The 16,051-nt window shown below is 42.0% G+C and overlaps 1 protein-coding gene and 1 long non-coding RNA gene across 3 annotated transcripts in view; one reads left to right on the forward strand and one right to left on the reverse strand.

The window, feature by feature from the left end:
* Positions 1–16,051, reverse strand: part of Nubpl (NUBP iron-sulfur cluster assembly factor, mitochondrial) — a 161,850-nt gene that overhangs the window by 84,413 nt on the left and 61,386 nt on the right. The gene's annotated exons all lie outside the window — the stretch shown is intronic.
* Positions 1,126–13,798, forward strand: LOC126499603 (uncharacterized). The gene is made up of 3 exons (XR_007591118.1): positions 1,126–1,211; positions 13,129–13,253; positions 13,497–13,798. It is a non-coding gene; the product is annotated as an uncharacterized lncRNA (long non-coding RNA).

A 16,051-nucleotide genomic window follows, 5' to 3' on the forward strand; every position in this document is an offset into this window, starting at 1 on the left:
CATAAGAAAACAGCAATATTGTTTGCAGTCGCAGGGCACTGGTGGGATGGAGGGCAAAGGGCGGAGGTCCAACAGGAGGGAGGCAGAGGCCCTGAAGGAAGAGCACACCCCATCAAGACACTGCAAGCAGCAAGAGCACAGGTATGGGGGGACTTCACAGAAGGCTTTCCCAAAGGGCGAGATGAAGACGCAGCAAAGACCACTTCAGGAAGAGCAAAGACTCAGCGGCAAGGGGAAGCAAAATGAATGAGGACAGGCAATGCTTAGACAGCGGAATGGAGTAGGTGTGGGGAACTGCACCACGACCAGATCAATCAGGGCCCGATTTCCAGAGCTAGAATTCGAACTTTTGTCCAGAAAACGAGATGCCACTGAAGCACCCGTCCGAGGAGAGCAACGTGACAGCATGTGCACGCTGGAAAGGTCAGTGACGCTAGCTCAGCTTCCCTGAGACGTGGCAGAGAGGGTCTTCGGGGACAGCTACCTCAGTGGAGGAAAGGAATGGGGCGGGGCTGTAGGGAGGGGAAATAGATACAGTGAGCGTAGCAATAGAGGGGGAAAAGAGGCCCGGTTCCAATTACCAAGTATCTGTTACCAACAAGAAAGATCCTAGCTGTTTAAGACAGGTCTGAGTTTTCATCCAGACCTTATGAATTTCAAGCATCCCTGGGACAGACAAGGAGAGCTATTTGGGAGGCGCTTGTGATGAGTGGATGACCCTACGACTCAGCACACTGGGCCTCAACATATGGATCTGAACTCTAGACCCAGATAAACTGCCAGAGGACTGGAAAGGGAGACAAAATTCACAAGATGTGATAGAGCGAACTGTACAGGCTATATGTTTATGCTACTGTGTGTGTACATGTGGAGGGGAGGGGTGTGTGCCTGCCATGATGTGTGTGGGGAGGTTAGAGGGCAAGCTCAGGGGTCTCTTGCTTGCCCCATGTATGTCAGGCTAGCTGGCCTGAGAGGGAGTCTCCTGCTTCTGCCTCCCATCCCGTGGAACACTGGGTTACAGACATGGGCCACAGCATCGAGCTTTGCATGAGTTCTGGGGATCCAAACGCAGGTCCTGGTGCTTGTACAGCAGGCGACTTACTGACTGAGTCGTCTTCTCAGCCCAGGCTCAGAGGATGTTTAAACGCTGACTGGATCATTGCTAAGTTAATGACCCGGAGTGATGTAATTTCTAACCCTGTAAAATTTGGGTAAGTATTCCTATGCTGAGAACTGCTTCTTTCCGGTTCTGGTTTGTTTTAACTGGGACAAACTTCTGCACCTTAAGATACCTTCAGATGCAAGGACCAGAAAGCATAGCTGATGATGTTCAGTCCATTGGGCACTTCTGTTTCTGTACCCAAAGTCCGAAGTAAACAAAGCTAGAATGGTTTTAGGCTCTGGTTTCTTTTCACAACCTTTGTGCTATAAACCCACAGACCAGGACTATCTGTGTGCCCTTCCCTGCTGTAAGATGACTTTACTGCAGATGTCGGGTCCTACAAACAGAGACCCCACAAAAATAAAGGGGAAAAAGTGCACCCTTCTGTTAGGAAGCCAAGTAACTCACCTTGAGCCCCTTCCCCCATACCATTGGCCACAAGTGTGCCATATGGCTATCCTGTTATAAGAGTCGGATGTGTGAGAGAGAAGGGGGATGGGGAAAGATTAGCAAACCTCCCAGTAAATGTTGAAGGAAGATGGGGGTTGGAAATGACTTCCACATGCAGCCAATACTGTCTGCTGCATGCATGCACAAATGTTCATGGGAAAGATTTGGTAAAATGGAACAAAGTCAAAGGCTAAAAATATTAACTCATGTTCAGAAATTTTGGAAAGAGGTATGATAGCAATAAAAAGTTTGAATCTTTTTTTTTTTTTGTAAAGCAGAAAATGGAACTATTCATTTTAAAAGCCTGGGGTAGAGGGACAAGTAGAAACATGGATATTCAGAAAAATAAAGACAATTTAAAATAATTCCTACCTCCAATTCAAGTGGGATAACAAGGCTTTAAAGAAGGGCTGAAGAGATGGCTCAATGGTTAAGAGCACTGGCTGCTCTTCCAGCGAACTGACCACGGTTCAGTTCCCAGCACCCACAGGACAGCTCACAACTGTTTGTAACTGGGGCTCCAAGGTTTCTGCCACATCTGGCGTCCATGGGCACCATGTTCTCAAGCACATATCCACATGGCAGACACACACAACCACACGTAACTAAAAATAATAATAATAAACAATTATTAAAGCGTCTAAGGAAGAAAAAGAGGAAAAGTAGAACAAAAGAAACATAGAAACATGTCCTATGGATAGGTGAGCAATGCTGATCATCCCTGCTTCCTGTCTGTAAAGGGGCACAGCCTCTTCTTGCACACGTTCCTACCGCCATGATACGATGCGAAGGCAGATGAAGCCACGCAGTCACAGACTGAACCACGTGAGAAGCCATGTCCTGACAGCAGACCTTAAAGACAGTTTTTCTCGTGTGTCTTTTACCATGTCACCTGAGAAGGGTCTGGATTTGCCCCACAGCAGCAGTAAATGGGTGAACTAAGAGAAACTAGCCTGGAATACGTATGCTTATTTCCTACCTAAAGGCATCTTTGCCTCTGTTTGCCTCACATTCACAGATTCTTCTCTTCCGGATGATTATCATTGCAAAGCAGAGTTCAAGTACATTCACACCAATCTGTGAGCACTCCATGTCAACATACAGAACCATCCCTTGCCCATATTTTTTAAAATATGAAATACTTGCAAATAAAAAAGAAACTTTCAAGTTGGGACTCCAGTCTAAACGTAAAATACATGTATACTTCTCCCCCACCTTACATATATCATCTGAAAATTTTTTTAGCGTTTTAATATGTCACATGTTCAGGTGAGAATCGTGTTTTGAATTTTTGCACTAAAACTTTAGAATTTTGAAACACTGAATTCTGAATTTTCCAATTTGAGATCTTGAACACTGTACTTCTCTGTAGTGAAGAATTTAACCCTGTCTAAGAAGGCCACACATCATCAGTTTTTGAGCTCAGCTTTTGGCAGCAATCTCTATGGTCTCTGCTTGTCTGCAGGCCTTGAGTGTGTCTCTGAGTCATGCATGAAAGACAGGAGACTAGACGCAGAGAACAGCCACCTGAACAAAGAACTATGGTCAAGCCCTGGAGTTCCAATAAAGCCCTGGAGATCGAGACCTGGGCAATCCTCTTGGCTTGGCAATACTGCATGGGTACTGCCATACGTCACTGCTGAGAGAAGACCATGACATTCTGCATTCGGTAACTTACCAGACTAGTCTACACAGTTCTGCCCTTGGGTGATTTTAATATGTATCCTTTCTCCTGTTAATAAACTGTAGACCAAATATAAACAGCTTTCAATGGGTTCAGTGAGGCCTTCTAGCAAATTCTTGACCCCAAAGGAAGCCCCAAGCTTTCAGTGTCAGAGAACAGACCGTCTGAGGGTCCCATGCCCTCTGATTCATTCTTCCATCTGTACCTGTCACATCATTTCTTCTTCCTGAATCAACTACTCATAGGACATGGAGAACTGAAAAGAACCCAATGACTGAACTGGCCGAAAATGTCACTCAATAGGAAGTAATTGCTTTGAACTGTTAATGGATACCAGCTTCCACAAATCCCTGGAAGCACTAGAGATGGTTTGGTGTAGGAGGTCCTTCTGTTTATGTGTTGCTTTCATTAATTGAATAAAGAAACTGACTTGGCAGAGAAGACAGAACTGAATGCTGGGAAGAAGGGCAGAGTGAGAGACGCCGTGGATCTCCCGCCTGAGACGGACGCTGGTTAGAATCTTGCCAGTAAGTCACAGTCACATGGCAATACACAGATTAATAGAAATGGGTTAAATTAAGATGTAAAAATTAGCCAATAAGAAACTAGAGCTAATGAGCCAAGCAGTATTTTAATTAATACAATTTCTGTGTGTTTATTTTGGGTGTAAGCTAGCCGGGAGGAAAGGGCCACCCTCCTCGTGCAACAGTGGCTAGTTTTGTTGTCAACCTGTTGAATCTAGAATCACTGAGGAGACAGTCTGTCAAGTGCTGCCTAGAGAGAGGAGCCTCTAGCTGTGTCTGTGAAGGGCTATTTAGGTTAGGGTTATTGACTGTGGCTGGAACCATCCCATGGTCTTAGGGTCTTGGATGGAATGAGAAGAAAGTGAGCTGAGAACTAGAACTTACTGATTTCTAGTCTGACAGCAGCTACCAAGTGACCAGCTACCTCAAATGCCCACTACCGCGACTTCTCCACGACAACTATCTGTTCTGTCACACTGGGAGTTATGCCTTTCCCACCATGACTGACTGTACCGTCACACTGGGAACCAAAACAAACCCCTTCTTGCTGAAATTGATTTTGTCACAGCAAGATAAAAAGTAATTCATAAATCTCAGTAATTAAGGAAAAAACACAGTTTTAATCTTGATGAAACCACTGTCCACGGGTATCGACCACCACTGGGCTTCCCCTCTGAATGACGCTTTCCTAGGTAACCGAGAAATGCAGTGTGTCTGTGTGCTATGCAATCAAATCCTAACAGTGAACGAGGTAAAAAAAAAAATTAATTCAGTCTTGTGAGTTTATTTTTAATTTATGATAACTATGAATTTATGGAGTATAGTATGATATTCTGTCACATTTTATAATTAAATCAAGCTAGCAAACATAACTTTCACTGTATATACTCTTTTTTGATGGCAAGAACATTTAAAATCTAATCTTCTAGCTATTACATTAATAAATGAATTATATTACTACAGTTATTGAAATAATAACAAAATATTTATCAACTTTCTGATGTCAAACAAAACAGAAGAGACTTTATAATTTGCTTCTATATAAAAGCATCTCCCAAATAATACATTCTCTGTATTAACAAAAATGCAATTGACAAGGACTGAAGCTGGAGTATTTAAATAATGAATATCAGAGTGAAGAGATTTGCAGAGATATTTTCTCAGAATTGTCCTCTACATTATGACACATGGTGAGAGAGACGGCTCTGCAGAAAAAGCACTTGGGAACATCTGACAGCCTGAGTCAGATCTGCAGCGTTCACACAGAGGGAGAAGGGACCATCTCCAGCAGGCTGTTCTCTGGCCTCTACACATTGTGGGACATGCACATTGATATACAGAAAGACAAATTTTTTAGACTATTAAGTGTAAAACAAAATGTCTTCCAGACTATGAAAAGAAAACTCAACCATTTTAATGTCATTTGTGGTCTAGATATTATGCAAATAAATATGTTTTTACTCTTTTAAGGCAAAATGTAGAACTTTTAAAACTTGAGGTGTTTATTTTACACCTCAGAGAACTGGTCAGGTGCACCTTGGCACCCTGCCATGTTTATCTATTGTACCTTCCTTTGCTCAGTTTCCTTAGTTTTAAAATCAGAGCAGTACTATTAGTATTTTGTGGGTTAAACTCAAGTCCAAATGGATCAAAGACCTCAACATAAAGCCAGCCACACTGAACCTCATAGAAAAGAAAGTGGGAAGTACACTTGAACTCATTGGCACAGGAGACCACTTCCTAAATATAACCCCAGTAGCAGAGACACTAAGAGAAACAATCAATAAATGGGACCTCCTGAAACTGAGAAGCTTCTGTAAAGCCAAGGACATAATCAATAAGACAAAACGGCAGCCAAGAGAATGGGAAAATATCTTCACCAACCCCACATCAGACAGAGGACTGATCTCCAAAATACACAAAGAACTCAAAAAACTGGTCATGGAAAGAACAAATAATCCAATAAAAAAGGGGGGGGGGAAGTACAGACCTAAACAGAGAACTCTCAATAGAAGAATCTAAAATGGCTGAAAGACACTTAAGGAAATGCTCAACATCCTTAGCCATTAGAGAAATGCAAATCAAAACAACTCTGAAATTCCATCTTGCACCTGTAAGAATGGCCCAGATCAAAAACACTGATGACAACTTATGCTAGAGAGATCGTGGAATAAAGGGAACACTTCTGCATTGCTGGTAGAAGGGCAAACTGGTACAGCCGCTTTGGAAATCAATATGGAAAAAAATCTCGGAAAATTAGGAAACAACCTACCTCAAGACCCAGCAATACCATTTTTGGGTATATACCCAAAGGATGCTCAATCCTGCTACAAGGACATGTGCTCAGCTATGTTCATAGCAGCATTGTTTGTCATAGCCAGAACCTGGAAACAACCTAAATGTTCCTCGACCAAAGAATGGATAAAGAAGATGTGGCACACAATGGAGTACTACACAGCAGAGAAAAAAATTATAACATCTTAAAATTTGCAGGCAAATAGATGGATCTAGAAAACATCTTATTGAGTGAGGTAACCCAGACCCAGAAAGACAAATATCATATGTACTCACTCATAAGTGGCTTTTAGACATAAAGCAAAGAAAAAACAGCCTATAATTCACAATCCCAGAAAAACTAGATAACAAACAGGACCCTAAAAGAGACATATATGGATCTAATCTACATGGAAGTAGAAAAGGACAAGATTGGGAGCATGGGGACCATAGGAGAGGGTTGGAGGGGAGGGGGAGGAAGGAAGAGGAGTGGGGAGATATACCTCAATAAAAAACAATAAAAAGTAAAAAATAAAATAAGATCTTAAAAAGAGAATTTTGTGGATTAAAAGAAATAGTATAAACAGAATAAGGTTTGTTAAGTAGAAAATACTTATTAATAAGCAGAAAATTTTAAAGTATAGCATTATCTTGGACTAATACATTAAGTTAATCTGTTTAGTCGATGTTTTCTACATTCTGGTAACACTCGAGACTCTGACTCTACCAATACAGGAAATATAAAGAGCTAACATTGGTTCACATGGCCACATAGGTAAACACACAGGCACACAAGAGAAACAACAATAGTGAAAAAAATTTCAAAATGTCCATTTGTCATTTATTTTGTCAGATGATTTATAAATGCCAACAACATTATGTAAGCAACCACCTAACATCTATGAATGAAAATAGTACAGTTATTATTTTCAACTGTGAACACCCACACATTAACAGTGCTTTGAGCAGGTAAGAGAAGGTTGACAGTAAGCAAACAGATCTTTGGGGCCCATGTTTCATAACTTTTCTCTTTTACAGCAATATTCCCCAAATCTAATGAACTGGAGGAAGGTGTAAAGCAGTAAACAAGGTTGTCTCAAAAGTAATGCTGACGATCTTTCAACTGACTGACAGCAGGGGGATTTGCTTTAGGGAAAATTATCTACAGCTGCCTTTGAGTGTGTGACAAAGGGAAAATAACATTGGTCTCAACATAAAGAAATAACAACAGGAAGAAAACTGCAGTAACACCCTGCATGCCTTCAGATCACCAGGGCTAAAACTGGAGATCAGTAACAACAGAAACAACAGAAAGTTTACAAACCCATGGCAACTGGACAGCTCACTAGGAAATGTGAAATTGGGCAAGAAGGAAACTAAAGACTTTATAGGACTGAATGAAAACTTAGGGGCACAATGAAGGATGTTCTAAGAGCTAAAGGCCTACGTGAAAACACTGGCGCAATCTCACACCAGCAACTTAGCCGCACACCTGAAAGCGCTAAACAAAAAGAAGGAATGAAGCCCGAATGGAGGAGATGGCAGGAAATAATCAAGCTTGGGGATGGTGTCAATAAAACAGAAACAAACAAATACAGAGAATCAACGACTCAGAGAGTTGGTTCTTTGAGAAACTTAGTAAGATTGACAAACCCTTATCCAAATTAACTAAAAGATGAAGAGATAATATCCGAATTCATAAAGTAGAGGTGAAAGGGGGTAACAGAACAACAGACACTGAGGAAATCCAGAGAATCATAAGGACACAGTTTAGAAACCTATACTCCACCAAATTGGAAAATCTAAAAGAAATTTATAATTTCCTCAATAGGTACCACTTACCAAAGTTAAATCAAGATCAAATAAGCAATCTAATCAGACCTGTAACCCCTAGTAAAATAGGAGCAGTCCACTGAAAGTCTCCCAGCCAAAATGAAGCACAGAATTCTACCAAACTTTCAAAGAAGAGTGAATGCCAATATTCCTCAAATTATGCCACAAAATAGAAACAAGAGGAACATTGCCTAATTCATTTTATGAGGCCACAGTTACCCTGATACCCAAACCACACAAAGACTCATCAAAGAAAGAAAATTACAGGCCAATTTCCCTTATGAATATAGATGTGAACACACTCAATAAAATACTTGTAAACCAAATCCAAGAACATATCAAAAAGATCGTCCACCATGATCAAGTAGGCTTCATCCCAGAGATGCAGGAAGAATGCAATATATGAAAATCAATCACTGTAATCCACTATAAAAACAAACTGAAAGAAAAAACTCACATGATCATCTCATTGGATACAGAAAAGGCCTTTGACAAAATCCAGCACTCCTTCATGATAAAAGTCCTGGAGAGATTGGGGATACATGAGACATACTTCAACATAATAAAGTGAACATAAAGCCAACATCAACTTAAATGGAGAAAAACCCAGAGAGAGCCCACTAAAATCAGGAACAAGACAAGGTTGTCTACTCTTTCCACAGCTACTCAACACAGTACTTGAACTCTGAGCCAGACCAATAAGACACCTGAAGGAGACCAAGGTGACATAAATTGGAAAGGAAGAAGTTGAAGTGTGCTGGGAAGCCAGAGGGAGCAAGCCAGTCAGGAGCCTTTCTCTAAGGTCTCTACTTCAGTTCCTGCCTCCAGGTTCCTGGCTGGACCTCCTGCCCTGGATTCCCTTGATAATAGACTATGATGTGAAAGAGTAAGACAAATAAATCATTCCTCCCTCAGACTCTCCAAGCAACAGGAACCAAGCAGCAAGCAATAAAGATCAAAGTATATGTCTGTCAGCATTTAAATAACTAGAAAAAGATGCTGTACCTCATCATAGAGCTAAAAGCCACGGGCGGGCTTAGGATAAACTCACTACTTTGTGCAGCATGCAGAGAGAAAAAAAAAAAAGCTAAAATTAAAAGAAAATGCTAACAGTGACCCTGAGGTGATGCTGGGATGAAATTGATTGACTCTAATTTCAGAAACACTAAACATGGAAATCAGTGTATCTGCCAAGTAGAAAAAAGCAGTCCTATGACGGCCCCAATCATCATGATCTGCTCAAACTCCATGTAGACTGAGGAATGCCAGCAGCCTTGAGACATCTGACTCTAGTCTCTGATCCCTCATCTGCACCTAGAAACAAGGTAAGCCCTTGCCTGTCCACCAGGGACCCCATCTCCAGCAAGTAATCTTGCATGACCTTCATGAGGGCGTCTCCACTACCACTGCGGTGGACAAACAATGGCCCCTGTTGCACAGACTCAGCTCAAACCATTCCCAGCTGTTCTTCAACATCTGTACCCAGAAAAAGGTGACGGGAAAACTGAGGCCATCTTCTGGACATATCCAAGGGGAGATGGACTATTCGAAAGGTTTCACAATGAGTCTCTTCTTAGGTTGATTCATTTCAAAGGAAAATTATTTTAGCCTTACCAGTTTCTACTGTTAATGAGTTATCTACTCCTTTACCCTGCTTCAATCAGGATATTCCATGCTGTGGCAGTTTCTAACACTTTGTTTTACACTAATTTTAACTATTGGACTTCATTAAATGGGAGTCTGTCATTTTTATCATTTTTCTTTGAAAAAAAAAAACAGATCTGCTACCCACTCACATTAGAGCTACAGTTTCAGCCAACACTTGCATGCAATGGCATCCATTAGCGCTGTGTCATTACTTTGCACTGGTACACAGACAGAAGGAACAAGGGAAGGTTTGCAGAGATGAAGCCACAATAGGAACTGATTTCCCTGTATTTTGTTGTTGTCTTGTCTCTGCATTCAGACCAGGCACTAGAACGCACTGTCTATTTTCCTCTAATCTCCCTTGCTCAATGGGGAAGCAAACCTACACCTTGAGATCAAAGGCTGGGAAGGCCTACCAACAGCTCAGAAGATATTTGCCACTGGAATTATACCCAAGACAAGTGAACACTTTAGGCTGGGAAATATGGGAAAGACCCAGGGTAAGGAACATAATATGGCAGTGAAGAGTTCTGCAGTAGAAGCCTTGGTGACAAGGTAAGACAGTCAACCTTGCCACAGAAGTCAGCGCGAAGAAACAGCTACTGACACCTAGTGTGCGAACAGAATAAGGAGACGTGAGTTTTGCTGTGCAGGGTGGCACCAGATGTGCCTCTCAGAAGACCTAAGACCTAGGAAAACATCACAGCCAAGAAGATTAAGGTACCCTCATCTCTAAAGGAGCCCAGGGTGGGACGGGTGTGAAGCCAGGTGACACAGAGCAGCAGGGCCAGAATGACAGCAGGTGGCCTCCCCTGAGCCAGGGACTCCTTTGTCCTCATCTGATCACTCTGCTTGTTTCTGTCACTTCCTTGCTAAAAATGGCCCACCTAAAACGTCAGCTCAGTAAGGAGTTTCACTAGCTAAACGGGGTCTCTATCCTGCCCTGATGGAGACAGACATAGATTGATGAAGGAAAGGCGGGCAATCTGCTCTAGTGGTAAAGCAATTTGGCAGAAATGACTTGAAAACAGTTGACGCCAGCCTGAAACCTGCAGTAGCTTGTGGTCCTAGAATCCAGCACAGCAACACGCAACTGTGCAGAACAGCATTCAGAAACACATACAAGCCCTCTCATCACTGTGATCTGAAGGCTCTCATGGAAGTCATCTCTGATAATTAACAGGGGAAGGGCATTGTAGGAGGAGGAAATCATAGCAGTTAATAGCCAGAGGATGCTCTAACTCCTCTGACAGCTGGTTCTTCGGAAGCCGACCGCAGGGTTCCTTCTCTAAGGTGGAACCTAAATAAGACTACATCTTTATCCTAGAGTGATCCCACCAGCCAGGCGGTCTCTAAGTTCCAACCTTACTACATTTTATAGTCTTTTTCTAACCTATACTTTCAAGAAGAAAAGGAAACTCAAAACTAGGCTCAGTCCAACTGACTCTTTAGCCTTAGATTATTTCTCAAAGAAATCTAACAGAGTGACTGAGCCAGCTGATCTAGAAACCACGCTCTACGTTTTTAAAATCTTCTTTCAAGTACAACTTTTATGTACCTGAAAGACCACTCTCTGTCCAAATGAATCAGTATTCTTAATTCTTTTTGGGTTTTTTTTTTTCTGTTTTAGGCTAAATGTCATATGACATACGTAAAAACATGTTTTTGTCTTCTGCTTCCTTGCCCACACCACCCGTTACCCCCAAGTTGACCCTTGTGGCTTCTCCCAACCCAATCTCTCCTTTTTTGTTTTCTACCTAAAGAGTTACCGTTCTGCCAGAATAGCGTGTGGTGCTAGCCGCTGAGTGGGACACCTGGACTTTAACCAGCTCTAACAAGCGCTATTGAGGACGCCTGTGAGATGCCTGGGCACACTCCCTGTGTCTCTGGGTGCTAAACCATGTCTGGTACTTCCATAGCCCAGCTGGTAGAGGGATGGACTGTAGAGTTCTTAATTCTAATGCTGCACAGTGACTCACAGAATGACTTTTAAATACGCAGAGTACCTGATAAAGTAAAAAGCACAAGGAGGAATGAATACGGTCAAACACCCGAGACTGGACATGAGGACATCCAGTGACTTCACAGTGAACACATCCTCAGAGAACCCGTCCCTGCAAGGCAATACATTTTCCTGGACTTACATATAGTAACTTAATTCTCTTAAAATATCATTTAATATTGTATCTCTTTGTCTAGCTGTCCAAGAACCTTTGAAACTACAGAATAACAAAATGTTTTATATTACTTAAATGTCAAAAGGAGAAAAATAGATATTTTTCTTACAAAGTGGCTGCCTATGAATGACTACAAAGAAAGTCATATGTTACAATGTTTCCTTACCTCCACAAATCGGGACAGTCACTGATTTCCACAGCTACCACTACTCTCCAATAGGAAGAATTTAGGATCTGACATGGTTAAATGCAAATATTTACAACTACTAACCTTAAGGTGAACTCCAATAGGTGCCTGCCTGTGCTCTTCAGGATAATCCTGGCTCTGATAGAGACAACAGTTTGCATCTACTGAATAGTGCATGTGTTTGCTATGTAGACTTTATAGGGAAACAGTGCTGGTAATAAAGTTTTATATCTTTTTATTTCCACAACACATTAGTCATTACCTAATAAACCTCTATTGTCGCAAACATTAAATACAGAACTCAGATGTTAATTATCCTATTAAACACTGAGAAAAACACTCCTAGCAGAGCTTCTTGTATAATCGCTTGCAGTTTGAAAAACTATGTATGGAACTCCTTTGGCTCTTCCCATGAGAGGTACTTAGGGGAGTTCAAACATTTTCTTTTTTCATTTTATACAGGATTAAGCAGAGTTTGGCCCAACTCAAAGGCAAGATTCTTTAGGAAGCTGAGGGCTGAGAACATTCCTTACTCAAAAGTAAAATTCCATTGTCAGGGAAATCACTAATGCTGACTATCAAGGGGAAATGTCTCATTGCTATGGCAGGATCAGCTAAAGTGAACCGCTTCTCCTGTTGCTAGGAAACCGCCACTCATTACATGCCATTAGTAGCACCCTAGAGAAGAAAACTGGCATGTGCTCCACATTTGGGATACGAGGAATTGAACGAAAACCACTGAAACTGCTGCCAAAATCCCTGGGCTCTGAGTCTATGCTACATCGCAGCAGGTGTCCCCATCACCGCCTTTGAAGTTTTCCCTGCTCAACTTCCTTCTCTAATGACTAAAATTATTTCTCCAATATCCTACATTTCCAAACTCAAAGGTTCTAAGAAATGTTAACAGAGAAATTAAAAAGCAGTTGTTATCCATTTCATGAAAGACACTAGATATTTCTGCGTTTAATGATTAAGATCAAAACAGAACACAAAAACGTTATTTCAAATATGGGGAGAACAAAAAGAAACACACAGTAATAAATTCTGTACTGAAATGACATTCCAGCATTTATCTGCCTGGTTTTCTACCTCTGTTTTTATATCCTGACATGCTTTTCTGCAATGCTTCACAGATACACTCCCAACGTACACAATATTTATTCACCAATCTTCTCCCTTCCTTTCAACAGATGAGGTTCCAAGAAGAAATGGTGAAACTATACAGATACGGTACTAGAAACTGGCAAGTGGAAACCAAGAGACTTCCAATCCTGCCACTTCTGTACTCTGATTAAGCCATCCTCCAGAAGCTAGTGTAAGTTGGTTAAAGTGGCTGGCAGACCTCCTCTGCTAAGTTAGGATGAGGTTGGCAGGGCTCCATCCCATGGGAATTCTTCCCACCTCCCATTCGCTCAGGGCATTGTGGTGACTCCTGGCTGCACTCGGAGCTCAATAACCAGTCCTTGGGGTAACTTAGAATTGTTCTCAGGGGATTCTGCCTTGCTGGAATGGCTTGCCCAGCTTCTCCCAGCCTCTTCCGTTGTTCCCTTCTTAACAGGATCATTTCCTACTATGGCCGCAAGATTTAGAAGAAAAATTACAGAAAACTCCACCAAGTTTAAAAACCAGATTTTTTAAAGCATGGATGTTGGGGGCTGTGGACCACCAGACCCTGAATTTCCCATAAACAATTTGTTTTCTATGCTTGGTGCTGCTCTGAGCACAGACAGAGGAGTGGTTTCTGGTGGCTGCAGCAGAAGGATCCGGGGGCTGGAGCGTGGCCAGAGCACTGTATAAGCTGCCCCCGAACACAATAAAGTGGGCATTCTTGGCATTCTTCTATCAAGGATGACCCGTGTCCCCGCGTCTCTGTCTGTTTGTATGCGTGTATTTTTAAGTCTCCAGCCTAGTTCCCGGATCGCATACCGTCCCATAGTACAGGCACTACACATGGACAGGCCCTAAGTATCCCATGCATCGCTAGTACTCAGACTAGAGCTAGATACCCCACAGTCTGTTCCTGCTCCACTGTGTAGCCTTGATCCTTGACTCCTTTCTCGCTGTTGTAGATCTGACGTTCCTCACAAACCCCACTTCCAAAATTCTATTTACTTCTCTTATATTCTGAAAAGCAGCCTCAGGTTTCTAATGCCCTCAGTGCTCTGCACACAGCTAATCCACCTGCCACTTCTCACACCATCCCGCCTCACAGGAGATTCTCAAGTATCTGATCCCAGCATTTCTGCCTCAGATCTGGATTCCTCCTGACTATGTCCTGCTGAACACAGGACTTCACTTCCCTGATTCTCTCATCTGTTGACTGGATCTTCCCCGTTTGACTTCCCGTACTGCGACTTCTAATCCTACATTCAGCGATGTTTGTCCATGTGGTCTACAGGCTTTACAGACTGGCTACAGAGAACCAAAGCTCTGATGGTTAGCATCCCATGGGCCTTGGCTGCTACACTGGGATCCTGTCACCCATCTCTTTATCTTCACTTCTTCCTCTGGAAGACATTACGAAGCATCTCCTCAGCACTACTGGCTAATTCTAGAACATGGTTAGAGTCACCTGGAATAATAGATTTAGAAATGCTAACTCCATGGCCCTACCTTTAACCCATGAAATGCTGGTGTTCATGTGGAGAAAATGGAAGAGGGGCAGCTCTCCATATAGATTTTAAAACACTGACACCCGTGAACCAGTGTCGTTCAGTAAACCCACAGTCCTTTCCCTTCTACAGGGAAGATTAAGGCAAGGCTGATTTATTTAAGGCTATTTTTACCTCATCTGCCTTTTTGGCATTCCAGGTTTGAACTTAGACCTACAGGCTTCTTTCCCTGAAACGGTTCATCTGTCTCTCTTCTAACCCCACTCCCTTTTGCCTCTTTCACAATTTTTCTTTTCATTAATCCTTTCATTTTTGATGACTTTCACTTTCTTGGAAAAGGTATGACAGTCTGCTTGGGAGGAGATGTCACACTTTGTAGTTCAATCTATCTCCCAATTCCCTCTCTGTGCTTTAACTTAGTAAACAGACTGTATCCCCATCTCCACTGTCTTGCTTTAAATGTATTCTTAAACACCTATAATTTGCTGTTTTTCTGCCAAAGTTTCAAAATGGCAGCATTATATGTCAGCTGCCTCCTTTCCCGTCTCACTCCTTGTTCTCACTGGACTATGCCATTTTTAAAGCTCTGCAAACCAGAGAGTCCCAAACTTACAAACTAAACCCAAGTGTCAATACATGGGTCACACACCCAGTGTGTGATTTAACCGGCATGAGGCAGAACCTGAAATCCAAGTTCTTAAAGGATTACTCAAAGATTCTCTTATGTAAAAATGCGGAGAACCACTGATTCAAATAATCCAACAATCCACTAATAGTAAAATGTGTTGTTTTATGTAAGTATTAAAAAAAGAAATAAATAATCAAAACAAACTGCAGAAAAGGAACTGAAGTCTACGGAGAAAGCTCTACATAACACTGATACTTCAAGGAAACAAGTCTTCTTTAAATGCAGCTGAAAATTTCATGATTTAGAAAGAAACATGCATCTATCAACTTTTGCCTTGGCAGAAGGAGATGGAATTGGGGCACCTTCTTATTAGCATGAACCACAAGTAGGCATTCTTGCAGCTTTCCACTCTGAATTCATACAGCCGGAATAGTCCCAAGAACTTGAAAGAAAATTTAGTGGAAGTTGCCTTGGGTTCGAAATGTCCCCAAGTACTTGGGAAACAACAGAGAGCTCTCAGAAAGGCCTGACTTTGCTGCAGGCATGAAGCAATCACCAAAGGCCGTCAACATGAGAAATGACAGAACGTGAAAAGAAAGTTACATGGTGATTGATAAAATACAGTAATAGCATTTATATGATGCTGTGTTTTCTGGGTATATTGTATATTAAAGCACATAATCCTAACAGTAAAGCAGTTAACACCAACCCATGTTATACACGAAGAAAACAAAGCTCAGAGGAGTGTCGCTGAGATGCACAACTGTAAAATGTGCAGAAGGGAATAAAATCGGGCAGATGAGGCCAGAGTCCATGTCCCTGCCTACTGCTCTGTGGACTTCAATCTGGGGCGTTAATATTTATGGGGCAGGC

This window comes from Alexandromys fortis, unplaced genomic scaffold (assembly GCF_014885135.2).
Source record: "Alexandromys fortis isolate MF-2015 unplaced genomic scaffold, M_Fortis_MF-2015_v1.1 scaffold_35, whole genome shotgun sequence".
NCBI lineage: Eukaryota > Metazoa > Chordata > Mammalia > Rodentia > Cricetidae > Alexandromys > Alexandromys fortis.